This window comes from Crassostrea angulata, chromosome 8, assembly GCF_025612915.1.
Source record: "Crassostrea angulata isolate pt1a10 chromosome 8, ASM2561291v2, whole genome shotgun sequence".
Taxonomy (NCBI): domain Eukaryota; kingdom Metazoa; phylum Mollusca; class Bivalvia; order Ostreida; family Ostreidae; genus Magallana; species Magallana angulata.
The window spans coordinates 43,149,101-43,160,571 of NC_069118.1; the positions used below are offsets into that span (position 1 = coordinate 43,149,101).

General features: G+C 29.2%; 1 long non-coding RNA gene across 1 annotated transcript; it reads right to left on the reverse strand.

The window, feature by feature from the left end:
- Positions 1-8,647: 8,647 nt before the first annotated feature.
- LOC128159031 (uncharacterized) lies at positions 8,648-9,911 on the reverse strand. Its single transcript, XR_008240083.1, has 3 exons — positions 9,796-9,911; positions 9,006-9,075; positions 8,648-8,740 (listed from the first exon to the last, which is right to left on the reverse strand). It is a non-coding gene; the product is annotated as an uncharacterized LOC128159031 (long non-coding RNA).
- Between the last annotated feature and the right edge of the window lie 1,560 nt (positions 9,912-11,471).

The window sequence follows — 11,471 nt, forward strand, 5'->3', positions numbered from 1 at the left end:
TATATATATATATATATATATATATATATATATATATATGCAATGTTGGTCAGCAAGGATGATGCAGAATAAAGGGAAAGAAACACTACCTGAACCCAACAGACAAAAATAAACCGTACAAGAGATGGAGTTTTAGTGGGGTTTTTTTATAACGTAAACCATGTCTATTTTAGAAAATGGTCACAAAATTTGAAAAAAAGAATTGCCAAATACTAGAATCGGGTTTATTCTTCTTTATCGTACTACTCTTTGACTTAAAACATATTGAAGACCTGCTTCAAGTCTCTTTGTTGAACCAATTAAATTTGAAACAGTGAAACTTGATCCAAATTCCTTTTGAGGAAAAACAAGTTTGAGGTTTATTACAAAATTCTTAGAATATATAGTGGCCAACATTTAATAATTCTATAATAGGTCAGCCAGGTTTGGAAGACTAAAAATTGAATAATGTCAGCATTCTTGTTTCGTTCGTGCATCACAAGAAAATTAAAACTATCATAAAAGTGGTTAGATGGGCCATCATGCATCTTTACTGTGAACTTTGTGAGGTTTTTAGTGTGAAACTAAGAGCGAAATGATTGTCTTAATTTTTCAAAAACCCTTTTTTTTAAAACACAAACATTGTTGTTCATGTGAATGATTAATTTTTAATCAATGCTATGGTAAACAAGTTTCGATATTACAAACATGTATCTCATCACATAGCTGTAATGAATAATCTACAGCTAGATCATATGCCTACAGTCACTTCCTGTGTAAGCAAAGCATTAGTAATCTCCGCCTCCAATGTCAATCACAGGTTTTAGAATTCACAATTCGACGCTGCCTCATAATTTTGTAACATGAATACTATTATAATGAATTTTTGTTGGTAAAAATTGTACAGTCAATTGATACATTCCTTGCAAGCTGATTCCACACTAGAAATTAGAATACAAAAATGAATACTGCAATTAATTTGAAATCATTCTCTTTGAACTGAAAGCTGCTGAAAAAAGTTGATTTTCCCTTTCATATTGTAGTTGGCTGCTATCTACTTTAGGCTGTAAAGATCTCAAATATCTGTTCTAAATATGTTTTCCAGATTATTTCATAGAAAACAAGTAATGTATTTATTATTTTGCATAAATTTCTTCCATATTTCGTGCCCTAGCGAGCTTGACTGCTTTAAGTCTTCGGGATATAAAAACAAATATTTGTTCAAATTAAACCTATCGTCAATCAATCCTGAAAAATTCAAACAAACTGGTATCATAAATAGTTTATATAACTTCTCTGCACAAAAAGAGTCATTAGAATTTAGAACATCGACAATAAATAAAAATCAGGACCGTAAGTGACGACATCAATATTTCTAAAAAACATAATAATCAGACAACTTCCAATCCTCTTTGAAATTTATTGAGATTGGTACAATAATTCTTGAAACATGTGCATCGCATGCACAGAAATCCACTGCTTTTTCCAAAAATGCCATAGCGACTTCGTTATATAACCCAACATATATTATTCAGTTTTCAATCAAACTCTTATTCTACAATTAGAAAACATTTCTGTCAAACATTAAGATAATAGAAAAATATTAAAATAAAACAAAAGAGTTAAAAAAAAGCATTTGTTTTCAATTTGCTTCTGACAGCGACTGGATGAACTGACCACTGAAAATCTGACTACGTCAACATTCATGTCAAGTTCTATCATTTGCAAAAAGCCTCCAGTTAATATCTTAAGCCGTTCATAGGGTTATTAATAGACAACATTTCATTTTAAATCCGGAAGTTGTCAAGACTCTTATCTTAACCAATACGAATATCAAAAGGTCTTCTGATGGAAATGAAAGACCTTAGTTAAGAGCGTTGAAAACAAAAAGGACTTATGCTGGAAACGGATGACCTTAAAACAATTAAATCTTCCGTAGGAAACAAAATACCTAAACAAATAACTTCCCAAGTTGATTTCTTACTATGTAAAAGGAAATAGCAATATTTTGTTACGGCAAACATTATGAATGTTAAGGTTTCATCGTCAACCCAATTTATTTCCTATCAGAAACAAACCTTTTTCGATGTAAGTTATACACATTATACATTATGATATCAAGAAGTTATACACTTTCCTTGTTATATATTATATTCTTATTTTTAAAAAAGAAATTTAATGTGTAATCCTGCAAAGTGATATAGAATAATTAATACTTTTTTTGTATTTAGATGGATCTTAATCAAGGCTCAATCCCTGGCAATTACCATTACAATTAGTCTAAGAATATATAACTTATATTTCGACCTTTTTTTAATATGAATATAAATGATATAAATTAAGATACATCCTTAAAATCTTGTACAAATTTTTTTATTTTTATCGTGTATTTCATAGTCTGAAAAATCGACTTTGTTTTGATGTAATATAAGACAAGGCTGCCCTTCGTAATGATTAGAGATTACATGTAAAAATTCATCAAGCGTTTAAAATACCAGTGGGTATCCTTGTATAGATTTATGTAATTTCTAAACTTTACGCAGAAATACCTGTTTACTTACAGTGTTGTTGCAGCATAACAATTTTCAATGACGTATAGCGGCCAGGATTTCTTTGTGTGGGTCACACAAGAAAGAATAAACAATTGACTAATCAGGGAAAAGAACTCTAAATATACTAATGAAAAGGATAACTCTTGATTCTAAAAAAGGACAACTATTTGATTAATTAAGGAGTTAACTCTTTGAATACACTGCACTGAAAATGAATATATAAATCTGTTGACAAACATTTTACAGTTTAAGCCCAAATTGCACATTGAAATCGCTTTCCTGTACTATTGGACGGGATCTCATTCGTTATGAAAAATGTATTTGCGGGTATTACTGGCTAATGCAGCATCTAGAGGTTTTTTGAAATAAGATATATTTTTTTTATTCAGTTTTTCACTTTCACAACATATGTATGTTCATACATGACTTATCTTGTACACATGTTTATATAATCATCTTGAAAAGCTTCTAAGTATATGATTATTCTCTAATATTCAGTTCTTATGTAGTGAAAGTAAATTTTGGGAGAGAGAGAGAGCGAGAGAGAGAGAGAGAGAGAGAGAGAGAAAGAGAGAGAGTAAATAAAGGGGAGAGAGCAAGGGAAAGGATTTGGGCATTGTTCACATATGGATATAAAATGTAAACCATAATCATGTGATAGATCCCTGTTCTACAGGGATATGATACTTGAGGGAGGAAAAAAGGATAAGACACAAAAAAGGACATCACTGTTCAAAACAAGATTGAGATGTGACACAATAGAGACAATTTAACTATATATAAAACAGTGCTACAGCTTATCACATATTTTTTACCAATGGCTTTCATACTCCTTATATATACAATTTTTCATTAGCATATATTTTTCAGTCAAGAGCCTTTCTATTATAACATTTTTTAATCCATGTATATTTGGATTTTTATTACTTTTGTATTTACAAGAAAAAATAGATTGCTTTACTATAAGAACCAACAAGTAAAGGTGTAATATCCCTCTGCTATTAATTTTGCCATATATTTTAAAAAAAATTTCCTATTGATTTTCATCAAAGTAAAAATCAATCGATTCATATGAAACAAAGTTTAAATGATGAAGCGCTGCTAGATTTTTCAAAAATTGATAAAAAGTAAACTAGACATAGTGATTAGAAAAAACAAAATTTTACCATCGCAGCATAAAATGAAAAATCTAAAATGTATATGAAAATAATATATAGTTATATACATTTTCAATTCATATTACAAAACATATTGAAGCGCTGTATTTTAGTTCAGAATAGCAGTTTGTTGTATAGGTTTGCAACAAAAATTGCTTCAATCAGCAAGAGTTATCTTTCTTTATCATAGACTATTGAAGGTTTTACATACATGTTTTACATACATAGATTGCCACAGTTTCTAACTTTTCAGAAACGGTTTTCTGTTTTAAAAGATAAGATAATAGTAAATGGATATATATTTAAGAAATCCTAAAAATGTAAACCAGAGCATTTTGTTATGTAACACAAAAACGGGGATCAAGTAAATAATCTTTCAGTAATTTGTATGATATCAATATAGGGATATATTGTCTTGAATCAAATGAGATATTAGGTGGGTTTTTTTTTCAATTTGTGTTCCCATATCTGCTCCCTCAGAATATAAAAGCTTTATTCAATTTAATACATTTGAAATTTTATAAGTTTTAAACGATTATAACTGAGTTTAGAATTTGTAATTGTCTTGGTCACATTTTCCACAATTATAATTCATTCAGCTCTGTGAACGAGCTATAGATAGAGAAATAAAAATATTCCATCAAAATATTCTCTGGCCTAAAACATCAAACATGTACTGTACATGTACTGAACAAGTACATAAAATTTAGTTATATTTGAAAAAAGAATTAATCCTTCTGAGGGGGGGGGGGGTGAGAGGTGAAGGAATAGTCATGTAGATATTGCCTTATAAATACTTTATCATTATGCTACATTTCTTGTAATATTTTGTACAAGTTTTCTTTACTTTTTAGCCCCCTGCTTCAAAAGAGCCCTGGGGTTCAGTTCGTTCCGTTCAAATTTTCCTTTTCTATATTTGAATTTAAATAAGTGTATCGCCTTCCAACATAAATTGGGACCCAGCACCACCTCCCTTGTTGTTACATGCCTCAATAATTGTGAGTTAACAGAAACAAAGTGATATTATTTTCTACAGAAGTTATCTCTCTTATCAGAGGGACATTCCACCTTAAAAAATCTATAAATATCTCTATTTTTATATTTTCCAAAGAGAACTGATTGTTTATTAAATGTTATTAACAAATCAAACTGTCGCAAAATCCAGTCTTCAACAGAAGACCATAATTCTTTTACAATAGTACATTCATAGAATAAATACCCAATACTCTCTTCATCTCTTTTACAGGAAGTACATACAGGAGACTCTGCTTTTTTTATTTTGAAAATATATTTTTTTGTCGGAACAATCCTATGAAGAATTTGGAACTGTAACCAATGTAGTTTTGATTCTTGTGTAGATTTAAAGGGAAGTTCAAAAATTTTGTGCCAGGTTTCTTGTACATAGTTATGACCCTTTTCTCTCCATTTTGGTATAGATGTACATGTTTCTCTCTTTTTATCTAATATTAAGTAGTACATAAGTTTGCAGACTTTACGATTATTATTAAACAATAGGATATGATTAGGGATAACAGGTCCATATTCTTTTATTATTTGTAAGTTTGGTATGTTTAAATCTTGTGTATGCAATCTGGTCCTTACAGCAGTTCTTAAACTTGCATATTCAATAAAGTTTGTCATTGGATTTATTTGTTTCAATTTTTCAAAGCTTATAAATGTTCCATTAATATTAAGTAAATCACCAACAAAAATAAATCTTGTATTAGCAAAGCTTTTAAGAAATTCTGATTTATTGTCTACTGTGATTTTCGGATTGTACCATATATTATCATTTATAACCTGAGGTTTACTTAACACATTTTGCTCCTGTATTTTTAACCAGCTAACGAACACCTCTTTCCAGAACGAATTTCCCAAAGTTTTACATAAACTATATAAATAATCTGTGCCATTCCTCCATAATTTTCATAATGGATTCTAGAAGCTTTACCCATTTTGTATCAGCCCTAATAAGTCTTTTTATCCAAGTAGATTTAAGTGCAGTAATAAAATCCCCATTATCAATCATTTTGAGACCCCCATGGCAGTAATCATGTACAATTATACTCTTCTTTATGCACTTTAACCACCCCATACAAATTGAAAAATATCATTTTTGAGGTTTTCAAGTAATCAGTACTTGGGTTGGGTAATGTTTAGTATTAAATGATTTAATTTTGGTATTATTAATGTCTTAATGACTGTGATTCGTCCAATAGGGGTTATTTTTCTTGATTTCCATTGATTTATTAATTTTCTTATTTCTGAGAGTTTTGGTAAATAGTTTAGGTCTTCCATTTCATCTAGTGTTACTGAGAATTGAATACCTAGGAGATCAAAGTTAAATTGTCCCAACTAGGTTTCCATCGTGAGTGGTGAAATACATCTCTTGAAATTTTTTTTACTACCGATCCAAACCATTTTTATTTTTGTGGAATTTTTTGTAAGCCTGAAACCTGTGCGAAAGAGTCGAACACCCTGAGGATGCATCATATGATTGTGATGTACCATCCATTATTGGAGTGTAGTCTGCGTATTGAGATATTTTGTATTCTTCCCCGTCTATGATTATGCTTTTAATATCTTTATCGTTTCTTATTAATATTATAAGAATAAATATTATTTATTAATCTTAGCACAAAGTAAAAATAGGTGTGGCGATATTGGGTTGCCTTGTCTACAGCCACTTTCTGGGTAAAAATATTCTGAAATTACACCGTTTTGAATTACACAAGCTTTTATTCCATTATAAAAGGTTTTAATCCAATTTTTAAAGGAGGATCCAAAATTAAAAAGATCTAGTGCTTTCGAGATAAAACTCCGTGATATAGTGTCAAAAGCTTTTTCAAAGTCAATTAACATTAATAGGCCTGGTTTATCATTTTGTTCTGTATAGTACATGAGGTAATAAATAAGTCTTATCTTTTCCCCAATAAATCTTCCTTTTAGAAATCCAGTCTGGTCCTTATTTATCAATTTATCTAGAACTGTTTTCATACGTTCAGCTATACATCCTGATGCTAACTTATAAATTACATTTAATAAGGTTATAGGGTGCCAATTTTTCAAAAACCTTTTAGGTTTTCCTGCTTTAGGAATGCATGTAATTACACCAAGTTTATTAATTTCTGAAAAACTTCCTATTTCAAAGGATTGATTTATTGCTCTTGTAATGAATAAACCTAAGTATTTCCAATTTTTTTTAAAAAACTCACTTGTGAAACCATCAGGGCCAGGACTTTTGTCATTTTTTGTTTTTTTTGAAGGAAATTCAGTACCTCTGTATTCGTTGAAAGACCTTCAAGGGTGTTTAATTCTTCATTACTAAGTTTAGGGCTATTTATTTTTTTCAACTTATCATAAAAACTATATTCCTCTATGATTTCTCTTTTCTTATACAGCTTTTCATAAAAGGACTTCGTTTCGATTAATATTTCTGTTTGATCAAGAATGAATGACCCATCTTCTTTTTCTATATTTGGAATTTGTTTGTTAATAAAGTTCCGAGTCTCAAGATTAATAAAACATCTAGAAGGCTTTTCCCCCTCATCAATCTATTTAGACTTTGACCTTATACAATGACCTTTTAATATATTTTTTCTTATGTTAAGTAACTCATCTTGTTTGTCTGAAAATGAATTTAAAGAGTTTTCTGTTAGATTCTGCTCCAAAGAAACAATATCTTTTTCTAGTTTTTTTTTTCTCTTTCATTTATTTTTTTTTTCTTATAAGCAGAATGTCCAAAAGAAAGTTGATCATCAATAATGAATTGTATCTCGTCATTTGTAATATTATCTAAGTTTTTTAAGTTGTATATGGGGCAAACATATTGACTTTTCACTTCCCTAAAAAAATTTTTTATATAATTAATATATGTCATATCAACTTAAAGGGAATTATTAAATTTCAAGAAACCTTTCCCGTTTATAAATTCATTTATTTTATATTCTAAAATCACAGGAGAATGGTCTGATCGATAACTATTTTCATATTGAATTTGTGGTACTCGATTTGTAAGTGTTTCAGATATTAAAAAAAAAAATCTAGTGTAGCTTTTTTTATACGGTTTTTTCTCCTCGAAGTATATTTCTTTAGATTTGGGTTAGTTTCCCTAAATATGTCTACCAGATTAAATGTCTCTATTGATTTCAATAATTCCATTCTAGCTTTTGGGTTGTTCAAGTGCTTATAGTTCATAGAATCTGAATCATTATTCATTACTAGATTAAAATCACCCCTATTATAATATGCTGGGTATTTAGACAAGAGTCAATTTTACCTATTATTTCCGAAAAAAAATTGGGTTTATCTAAATTTGGACCATATATATTTACCAGTAAAAGGTTCATATTTTCAATAGTGGTATCTAGTATCAGATAATTACCACTGTTGTCTTTATGTACATTGCGTATACTCACAATATACTTAATATGTACATTGTGTATATTCAAAATTATTATATAAAAAAATTGCTACATACCTCTCTTGGATTTGTTTTCTAACTATTAAAAAAAAAAGCTTTAGATCCCCATTGTGATTGTATTAATATTTCCTCTTTTTCATTAAAATCTGTATCTTGTTAAAAATAAATATTATAGTTTTTCATTCTTAGATTTTTGAACTCATCTTTTCTTTTATTAAAATCAGTGAGCCCTTGGCAGTTCAAAGTTAATACTTTTAACTTATTTTCCTCAAGATAAGATATAATTGATATGGATTTTTTAAACAGAGCATTCTATTTGACATCGTCAATGTCAATATGATTGTCAAATTTAAATACTCCAATAACATTAACAAAATACACACACCAGAACTACAACAAACGAATTAATTCAAATGTTTAAAATAATAATGCAAACATCTAAACTACATGTACCATACTGCATTTATTTCTCATAAAGCATGATACAGGATCATTAGAGAAAAAATTCAAAAGTATTTTTCACATGATATTATTTTCCCTTTTTTGGTTCTTTTCCATTAAGTTTCTCCCTTTGTCACCAAAGCGACACGCATCACACGTCTGTGCGTTTCTCTTTTTCAAATATACACCTACATCAAATATTCATAGTTGATAAAGGCAAGCAATTACACATTGAATAATCAAAACCGGGTCACATTTGTCTGCGTTCACTTAAAGAAAGTTTGAGCATATATTTTACAACATACACCATAGCAATGCATTGAAATCCCTTGGCATAGCATTACAATCTCATAGCATAGCATTGGAATCTCATACCATCACTGTTATGGTATCTACTTATATAAAGAAAACTATCGAAATTCATGTTGCTTACAAAAAACATATCAAACAAACCATTTCGACTGGCCCAAATTCCAGACGCGATATGACATGTCATTAGTCCGCAGATGAGAAGAACAGTGATCTAATAATAGAACAAATACATTGTAAACAGATGCACACACTATCTTAACAAAAAATCTAAATGAGAAGACGGACTTTTTTTTTACTCAATATGCTTTTACCTCTTTTGCTACTTGTCAGTTATTTAAAAGTAAAAGTAGTTATGTAAATAAAGCTTTTAGTCAGAAGAAGATGCACACTTTTTTCGTTCGTTTCTTCTGATTAAACTGTCCCATTTCCAAACGTTTTCATCTTTTTTTATTCATCGCAGGAATTTTCAAACATTGAAACTTACTTAATTATTTACTATTAATATCATGTTTCAAATTACTGGCTCCGGTAAGGTTATTTTTTTTCATGTTAAGATTTATATGTAAATGATGTTACTGTAAAATAACCTTAGCACAAGGTAACCTAATCACGTATTTCCTGACCCTTTTCACCAAACCCGAACACCCAAAGTAGTGTAGTTTTAAAAACGAACATTTATTTCATTAAAAAAATATAAAAATATCAATGACTACATTCAGTAACAAGTAATTAAGCTAAAAAAAAATATTTAACCAAAAAGAATTCATCTGTACAAGATAGAGAGTGATGAGTCTATAAGTCTTCATTATATATCCAGATCTATAAATACGTGTATCATTTTTTTGAAATTCACTAATGTTGAATACGTGTAGTATATTGTTTTCAAAGACAAAAAATTGTTAAATGAAATTGAGATACAAGTAAGACTTACCAGGACTTTGAAATTGGCTACCTCCATCGTACCTTATGACTCTCTTCTTGATGCAGCAATAGATTATGTGCACTGTGTGAAACTCACCCGCTATTTTTATAATCACATTATCTAAAACAAAAATGGTATGCATTTCTGGGGTCAGTCATGATTTTGAAATTCATCTATAATGATATCAAAACAAACAAGCACAGCTTGAAATGAAATCATCCCAAAAACTGTCATTATTCAAAATAATGTAGAAGGTCTTTCAAAGCAGACTTTTAAGAATTTTGTTAATTGCATGTTGTTTTAACTTAAACAAAAAAATCAGAATATCTAACATCTTGATTAATCTAAAAAAAAAATTGGAATGTTATTATGCAAAATTTAGTCATGTTGTAGATTTTTTATCAAAATGGAAATTCACTCTTAAATGCAATATAGTTGACCATATTATTATATTTATATATAATTATGTAATGATAATCAAAATTCTACAACTATTTATTATACAATAAAATACCTTAAGAAATGGACATCAGGCAATGATTTTGTAAGTCTAATCTTTAATGATAATTGTCCTTGATATTAAGAAAATGTACTGCATATCAGATTCCAAAACGCATCACACTATAGTTACATGTTTGATGTTCCAGTGTTTAGTTATTCCGATTTCAAATTAATATTTGATACAGGGGATATCGTTATATCAGTGTCTTATTTTAAGATAAAAAAAAACGCATACAGCTTGCAAACAACAAAACCAAAGCATATAGAATTCAAGGTTGTTTTTTTTTTCAACTTGAGCATAACGGAAAACATCCATTGTGATTTGAAACTTTGCGTAATCTACAGTTAAAAAAGTATGAACTGTCATTAATATGCATTGCGATACTGCTCTGGGCTGACCCTCGTGCATATATGATGTATCGTAATTCATACATTTAATACATCGCATACAATTTATTATATAATGATAAAAATTAGACAATAATATGAACTGCTGTTTTAATTTAATTATAGAACAATTACGCAGGTTTCTTCTTATACCAGGTTTTTCTGTTTTATGAAAACAACCTTGTAAATTGGTCGTTTAATGCAGTTTGATGTATGCATATGGGTATAGCTGCTGCATATATAGCTGTTCTAAGTTTCCAAAGACTGCATTCTAGTGTTAGAGTTTTAAAATTATATTTAATTTTACTGTCTTTACGCTATTGCTGATTGTTATTTGATAATAACAGTGAATATGGTGATTACAAAGCCTATTACTTCCTAGATATTTTTGGTATATCAGTATTCCTTACTAATTTTGGTTTTTGTGTTGCGTTTTTTTTTCATGAGATGTTAACAGAGCGCCAAATACGTTTCAAAGCTTTCTAATTAGATACTAAAAGTTAACACGATAAACAAGGGAAATCATTACCAATTGAAATTAGCTGTTAGACATACCTATTAATCTGCGGATTTTTCTTAGTTTTGACAACCAAAACTTATTAAAAAAATTATATGACATAAGACTGTCAATGAGTATTTCGGTTTGGGATGAAGTTAAGAATTAAACCACATTAATGTTTCTGTGACAAAATACAAGATAAATAATATGATTGAATTTATATAAAACAAATTAGCATTTGACATACGTCGTCAACAGACCGAAATGAAACGTTGTACAGTGTCAAATCATGTTTTTG